This window comes from Salvelinus fontinalis, chromosome 15 (assembly GCF_029448725.1).
Source record: "Salvelinus fontinalis isolate EN_2023a chromosome 15, ASM2944872v1, whole genome shotgun sequence".
NCBI lineage: Eukaryota > Metazoa > Chordata > Actinopteri > Salmoniformes > Salmonidae > Salvelinus > Salvelinus fontinalis.
The window spans coordinates 44,896,756-44,905,113 of NC_074679.1; the positions used below are offsets into that span (position 1 = coordinate 44,896,756).

Sequence of the window (8,358 nt, forward strand, 5' to 3'; positions counted from 1 at the left end):
TCACAAGACGCAGGCCTCCTAATTGTCCCTAGAATTTCTAAGCAAACAGCGGGAGGCAGGGCTTTCTCCCATAGATCTCCATTTTTATGGAACAGTCTGCCTACCCATGTGAGAGACGCAGACTCGGTCTCAACCTTTAAGTCTTTACTGAAGACTTATCTCTTCAGTAGGTCATATGATTGAGTGTAGTCTGGCCCAGGAGTGTGAAGGTGAACGGAAAGGCTCTGGAGCAACGAACCGCCCTTGCTGTCTCTGCCTGGCCGGTTCCCCTCTCTCCACTGGGATTCTCTGCCTCTAACCCTATTACAGGGGCTGAGTCACTGGCTTACTGGTGCTCTTTCATGTCGTCCCTAGGAGGGGTGCGTCACTTGAGTGGGTTGAGTCACTGACGTGATCTTCCTGTCTGGGTTGACGCCCCCCCTTGGGTTGTGCCGTGGCGGAGATCTTTGTGGGCTATACTCGGCCTTGTCTCAGGATGGTAAGTTGGTAGTTGAAGTTTTCCCTCTAGTGGTGTGGGGGCTGTGCTTTGGCAAAGTGGGTGGGGTTATATCCTTCCTGTTTGGCCCTGTCCGGGGGTATCTTCGGATGGGGCCACAGTGTCTCCTGACCGCTCCTGTCTCAGCCTCCAGTATTTATGCTGCAGTAGTTTGTGTCGGGGGGCTAGGGTCAGTTGGTTATACCTGGAGTACTTCTCCTGTCTTTTCCAGTGTCCTGTGTGAATTTAAGTATGCTTTCTCCAATTCTCTCGTTCTCTCTTTCTTTCTCTCTCTCTGAGAACCTGAGCCCTAGGACCATACGTCAGGACTACCGGGCATGACGACTCCCTGCTGCCCCCAGTCCGCCTGGCTTTGCTGCTATTCCAGTTTCAACTGTTCTGCCTGCGGTTACGGAACCCCTACCTGTCCCAGACCTGCTGTTTTCAACTCTTAATGATCGGCTATGAAAAGCCAACAGATTTATTCCTGATTATTATTTGACCATGCTTGTCATTTATGAACATTTTGAAAATCTTGGCTCTCTCTAATTTTCTCCTTCTCTCTTTCTTTCTCTCGGAGGACCTGAGCCCTGGGACCATACGTCGGGACTGCCGAGCGTGGTGGCTCCTTGCTGTCCCCAGTCCGCCTGGCCTTGCTGCTGTTCCGGTTTCAGCTGTTCTGCCTGCGGTTATGGAACCGCCACCTGTCCCAGACCTGTTGTTTTTCAACTCTTAATGATCGGCTATGAAAAGCCAACTGAAAATTATTCATGATTATTATTTGACCATGCTTGTCACTTATGAACATTTTTGAACATCTTGGCATAGTTCTGTTATAATCTCCACCCGGCACAGCCAGAAGAGGTCTGGCCACCCCTCATAGCCTGGTTCCTCTCTAGGTTTCTTCCTAGGTTTTGGCCTTTCTAGGGAGTTTTTCCTAACCACCGTGCTTCTACACCTGCATTCTAGCTGTTTGGGGTTTTAGGCTGGGTCTCTGTACAGCACTTCGAGATATTAGCTGATGTACGAAGGGCTATATAAAATAAACTTGATTGATTGATTGCCCTGGTAACCAAATAATAACACCATGGACATCCAAATACAATGAGAAACGCAACCTTGGATGGTATAGGTGCCCTATTGCTCTTGCAGAACAAAAAACATAGATTTTATTTTGAAAAGGAGGGCTATACGTAGACATTGTCAGACCTAGAGACTGGTTAAGTTAGTCAAAGCACAAAACAAGTTCCTTGACCATAGTATCACGATGGCAGGCAATTCCATCTCCTGAAGTTAAGGCCAGGCCTGAGAGGTTGTTTACTGATTGGCTTCGGGGGGCTTCAGGGGCAGAGTAGACAAAACAATAGCACCCTGAAGGTGGGAACATTGTGCCGCTACCACAAGGGCTTATGGGGGAAGAGGACATACTTACAGCCTAAGAGCTGCTGCCTGCCCAAAGGAGGACCAACACCTCCCATCTAGCCTGGGACCACAGCAAAAAAAAAAATTTTTTTTTTTTTTTTTTTTGTGTGTTTTCAGGATATCATTTTTGTTGTTGTGAAGCTTGCATTCAATTGCCAAGCTTTAATTCTCCCTGATGCAAGGGAATTATGGCTTATTTTAAGATGAAATTGTCAACCCTGTATTTTATTTGGCACTTAATAGGAATTTACTATTAATTTATAACATTTATTTTGAAATGGAAAAACTGTTTTTTTATGAAGTTGAACATGTGCTCTTTAACATAATGTTAACATCAGGTGAAATCAATGTTTTTTTACCAAGTTACATTTCTCAGTGTCAATATTGTTGCGTCTTTTGCTGCATCTGCAGTGGCGTAGCTGAGATGCACTGAGTTGTAAACACGTGGACAAACACAATTAATAAAAAAAAATGCTACCACACCTGAGAAGAATTACACACATTAGACCAAGCCATATGAGTTTCAGGCATTGTACCACAAAGGCCCTTAATTTGCCCCATCAAACAAACACAAAGAAAGCAGTTGACATGTGCAAGGAATGAGGACTTATTGTTGTAAATTTCTTTCTGGATCAATACCTGTGGCAACCTTATAGACTGATTAGAGCCACCTCAAAGATTTAGACCTGTTTGGTTGTCATCGCCACCTACACTGAACAAAATTACGCAACATGCAACAATTTCAAAGATTTTACTCGGTTAGAGTTCATAAGGAAATCAGTCAATTGATATAAATTCATTAGGCCCTAATCTATGGATTTCACATGACTGGGAATACAGATACCTAGAAAAAATCCTGGTTTCATCTGTACCGGGCAGATGAGACGTGTTAGGCGTATGGCGTTGTGTGGGTGAGCGGTTTGTGCCCCATGGTGGTGGGGTTATGGTATGGGCAGGCATAAGCTACAGACAACGAACACAATTGCATTTTATCAATGGCAAAATGAATGCACAGCGATACCGTGACGAGATCCTGAGGCCCATTGTTGTACCATTCATCTGCCGCCACACCTCATTTCCAAGATGATAATGCACAGCCCCATTTCGCAAGGATCTGTAAACAATTCCTGGTAGCTGACAATGTCATACATGCTGTCTGCCATCTGCCCAGTACAGATGAAACGGGATTCATCCGTGAAGAACACACTTCTCCAGCATGCCAATGGCCATCCTAAGGTAAGCATTTGCCCATTGAAGTCTGTTACGATGCTGAACTGCACTCAGGTGAAGACCCTGGTGAGGACGACGAGCAGGAAGATCTTCCCTGAGACTCGGTCTGCGGGTGTGAGGCCGGTTGGATGTACTGCCACATTCTTTAGAATGATGTTGGAGGTGGCTTATGGTAGAGAAATGAACATTCCCTCAAATTGAGACATCTTTGACATTGGGTTGTGTGACAAAACTGCACATTTTTGAGTGGCCTCTTATTGTCCCAAACACAAGGTGCATCTGTGTAATGATCATGCTGTTTAATCAGCTTCTTAAATTTGCCACACTTGTCAGGTAAGTGGATTATCTTGGCAAAAGAGAAATGCACAGTAACAGGAATGTAAAAAAAGTTGTGCACAACATTTGAGACATAAGCTTTTTGTGCGTATGGAACATTTCTGGGATCTTTTATTTCAGCTCATGAAACATTGGACCCACACTTTACATGCGTTTTTATATTTTTGTTCAGTAGAGTTGGGGAGGTGTGGGAATCGTTTACTATGGTGTCAAATTCGATTCAAAAGTTGAACGAGCACTAGATGGCGCGAGCAAGCAAGATTAAACAAGATTCTTTGCTGGAAAGAAACCACTACTAAAGGACACCAATAAGAAGAGGAGACTTGCTTGGGCCAAGAAACACGAGCAATGGACATTAGACAGTGGAAATTTGTCCTTTGGCCTGGAATCCAAATTGGAGATTTTTGGTTCCTGTCTTTGTGAGACTCCGTGTGGGTGAACGGATGATCTCCGCATGTGTATTCCCCACCTTAAGGCATGGAGGAGGTGGTGTTATGGTGTGGGGGTGCTTTTCTGGTGACACTGTCTGTAATTTAATTAGAATTGAAGGCACAATTAACCAGCATAGCTACCACAGCATTCTGCAGTGACATGCCATCCCATCATTGGTTTTTCAACAGGACACTGACCCAACACACCTCCAGGTTGTGTAAGGGCTATTTTATCAAGGAGAGTGATGGAGAGCTGCATCAGATGACCTGGATTCCACAATCCCCCGACCTCAATCCAATTGAGATGGTTTGGGACGAGTTGGACCGCAGAGTGAAGGAAAAGCAGCCAACAAGTGCTCAGCATATGTGGGATCTCCTTCAAGACTGTTGGTAAAGCATTCCAGGTGAAGCTGGTTAATTAAGAGAATGCCAAGAGTGTGCAAAGCTGTCATCAAGGCAAACGGTGGCTATTTGAAGAATCTGAAATATAAAATATATTTTGATTTGTTTAACACTTTTGGTTACTACATGATTCCATATGTGTTATTTCATATTTTTAATGTCTTCACTATTATTCTACAATGTAGAAAATAGTACAAAATAATGAAAAATCCTTGAATGAGTAGGTGTTGTAACACTTTTGACTGGTTGTATAGCTAGCTCATTACTTGTTAGCCAGCAATGTTTGTCTATAAAATAAAAAGCAGCTCTAGCATAGACCATAAAACGAGTCCACTAACTGCAGGCAGGAGCCAATATTTTGGGTAATAAGCCCAAGGACACACACACACACACACACACACACACACACACACACACACACACACACACACACACACACACACACACACACACACACACACACACACACACACACACACACACACACAGCAGATGGGGAATTTTGAAGTATATGAAGACACAAAGGGGAGAATCTGCTAGCTGCTACAGTTCATCCAGTACATAACCAGTCCCAAATAATAGAATGTAAACTGACATGATATACCAGCTAAACTAAGGTTAACAAGTCCGAGTCAGATTTATTGGCCAAATACGTTTGCATGCACAGGAATTTTACTCTGTGAAATGGTCCTGCCACAATAAGCAGAATATACAGACGATAAACAGAATATACAGATAAAAAATATATATATAGATGCAACATTTTCACAGATCCACATAGAATATGTAAACTCAATAAAGGTGTCTGCTAAATGACTAAGACGTAAAAAAAAAGCTATATTATTCATATAAGAGATGTGCAAAGAGCAATGTGCAGTGCAGGGTGCATAGTCTGTGGATGCAGAGTGCAAAGTCCATGGGATGAGAGGATCATCGTAGATGATTGGTGAGGCCACGGCACGGGAGAAGAAACTGTTCAGGTGGCGGGAGGTTTTGGTTGTGATTGACCTGAACCATTTGCCAGAGGAGTCTTTGGAAGAGGGGAGTCATGCAGGACCTCGATGGCGGGCAGGAGGCAGCCAATGACCCTCTCTGCGGACCGGACAATCTGTTGCAGTGTGGCGAGGATTGACTCAATGATGGTCATTTAGAACTGAATCAGTACACGCAGCATTCACAGGACTGAGAAGGACTGAGAACAAAACAACACCATGTATTCACCAAACATTGCACAGAGGAAAACTGCTTTTTTTATAGTAATTGTCTGATTTGGGACAACCATTATCTATGAATTACAGAATCCTTAATTGATGTGTTCTTATTTTTTATATTTGACACAGTTTAATTGAGTCAGTAATAGAAGAGTCAAATCGCATAAAGAGTCTCATCAGATCAGATGTTATCAGCAAGCCGGAGACATCTGTGAAAAGAGCACAAGTAGAACAAAGATATGTCCAAACAGAATACATGTATCATTCAACATAAGATTCCACCTAAAACAATGACATGAGCTCTATCCCAATTAATCTATGCTCAACTCCTCACTTTCTCTCTACTCGCATCCTTCTCAAAACCCATTGGAGGAGGTCTGTGGCGAGGAACCTTGGGTCATCATCTCGACTAACCGGTGTCCCCGCACATTGACTCTGTATCGGTACCCCCTGTATATAGCCTCGCTAATGTTATTTTTCGTATTTATTTTTTACTTACGTTTATTTTAGTAAGTACTTAAGACTTCTTTTTTCTTTACTGCATTGTTGTTTAAGGGCTTGTAAGTAAGCATTTCACAGTAAGGTCCTGTTGTATTCGGCGCATGTGACAAATTTTGACTTGATTTGACAATGGGGTTTTAGGAGGAGGCGCAATGGTCAGTCCTTGCATCCATAGCTCTGTTTTATGAATTTGAGAGTGTTTACATTTCTCCAGCCCCCACCCCTCAGCTTTTTACGAAACAGGGGCAAGGAGAATGCCTTGTTATTGTTTCAACTGCTGATTGCCACTTTAATATGAAACACATAAATGAGCATACAACTATGTTTAAGCATCCATGACTGTTGGAGGTGCCGTGCCATACCGTTATCTCCCAGGTGCAACAGAGCTGACCCACTAAAGATGAAGTTGCAGATGTCTTGTCCACCCTCTGGCTGTTCTCTAGACAGTGTTAGTGCTGGAAGGTCTCCTAGGCACTGTTTGTGGTCACATCACCTCCCTCAGAACCAGTGAATATCTCCAGGTTTTTACAGTGGGGCATCAGCATAATCTATAGAGATCTATACAGAACAGTACAGGAGATGGAATAAGATTTAGCATGGAGTCCCAATTTAAAAGCCGTGTATAATCCATAGACATTGGTAAAAAGGTAAACAAAAATATGCCACTGGAGTTTGAGGAATGTGGAGCGATACCCAACTTGTGCCAAGTTGCGTAAGGCATACGATTAGTTTGTGACTCCCTGCTCCAAACTTGAGGTCCTCTGAGTCATTGGTGTAGTGGTCCAGGGCGATGAAGTAGAAGCCTGACTCCACCTGGTCAAATGTGTTCTCTCTACACACACTGGCCTGTCTCATGAGAACTGGAGTGAGAGAGAGGAAAACAAGATAACTCAGGAAATGATGTCACAAAGAGTTCAATTGGAGTTCAAATGTTTCAACATCCATTAAGACCGCTGTGACTGTATCAAAAGATGAAACTGTGGTTAATCATTTATCCAAATAAGTGATAACAAGATTTGGGACTGGACTGAGTCGAGCTGTAGAGCATTTCCACTGTAACAGAGGGATGCTGACACTCAGATGTTTCACTTTAAAATGTATGTCTAACCAAAACCAATGATTTCAAAGTGAAACAAATCAGACAACTATAGGCACAATGACTACTTTTAACAATGTGCAATCATTGGTTTGTTTGATATACATTTTATAGTAAAAAATCGGAGTCCCAGCATCACTCCATTCAATGAAATTTCCCTGTACCAATCCACGCTACTTGTCAGTCAGCATGGTTCGGTATTGAACCGCATGCTGTCAGTTCATGCTCAACCCAGCTCGTGGGGAGCTATCCTCCTATAGGTTCACTTCATCCCTTGCCTACAATACTTACTGTAGCTGTGTGTGACAGTTTCCGTCCCAAATGGCACCCTGTTCGCTATATAGTGCATTAGTTTTGACCAGAGCCCATCTTTGACCAGGGCCCCAGCTTCAGAGGGGGGAAAGGATGGCCACAATTACCCACCATATAATGAAATATAATCTTCTTCTCTCCAGGAATCTCAGAGAAGGTTGCCATGGCAGAAATCCATGAGTAGTTGGCCGTGTGAGACTATGTAGGACAGTGTTCCCAGGGGGATTTGATTGAACCGACAACAGGGTCACTATAGGCCCTTTTCATCTCTACCTGCTGAAAAATGGGAATGAGAGCAACATCTCAGTTATATGAGTGTGATTTAGATGCATGTTCCGTGCTATTGCACTGGACCTGAAAAATAGGCCTTACAGAAATATCTTACAGTACTTTTATTATTATTGTACACATGATGGCCAGAGTTTAATAAATGTCAACCTCAGAACATAGTCTGCACAGACACCACTGTTAGGTAAAATGTAGGAATTCATCCAGATGGATAGATTCACTTATACAGTAATCAAGATAATGCAGGCTTGTATTCATCTTGAACCACTTTCCTCCAATCTTAAAAAATAAGATTCTTGGAGAAGCTCATGGAGTGTCCACGAAGTGATTCCACAGGGGCCACCCAGGTTTTGAAGATGAGACAGCTTTCCTAAACAACCATTTGGACTCTTCCTCCATCGTACCACAGTCTCATCATGCAGCCAACAAGCGTGTGTTGAGAGAGGACAGACTACACAGGCCCTGAACATCAGATCAGCACCACCAGTCAGTCAGTCAGTCAGTTGGGCCCAACATCTGACAACCACTCCTGGAAAGATAACTCAGGAAATGATGTCACAAAGAGTTCAATTGGAGTTTAAATGTTTCAACATCCATTAAGACCGCTGTGACTGTATCAAAATAGGAAACTGTGGTTAATCATTTATCCAAATA

At 43.2% G+C, this 8,358-nt stretch overlaps 1 long non-coding RNA gene across 1 annotated transcript; it reads right to left on the minus strand.

The window, feature by feature from the left end:
* Nucleotides 1–4,674: 4,674 nt before the first annotated feature.
* Nucleotides 4,675–7,245, minus strand: LOC129812156 (uncharacterized). The gene is made up of 3 exons (XR_008752995.1): nucleotides 6,707–7,245; nucleotides 6,371–6,556; nucleotides 4,675–5,716 (listed from the first exon to the last, which is right to left on the minus strand). It is a non-coding gene; the product is annotated as an uncharacterized LOC129812156 (long non-coding RNA).
* Between the last annotated feature and the right edge of the window lie 1,113 nt (nucleotides 7,246–8,358).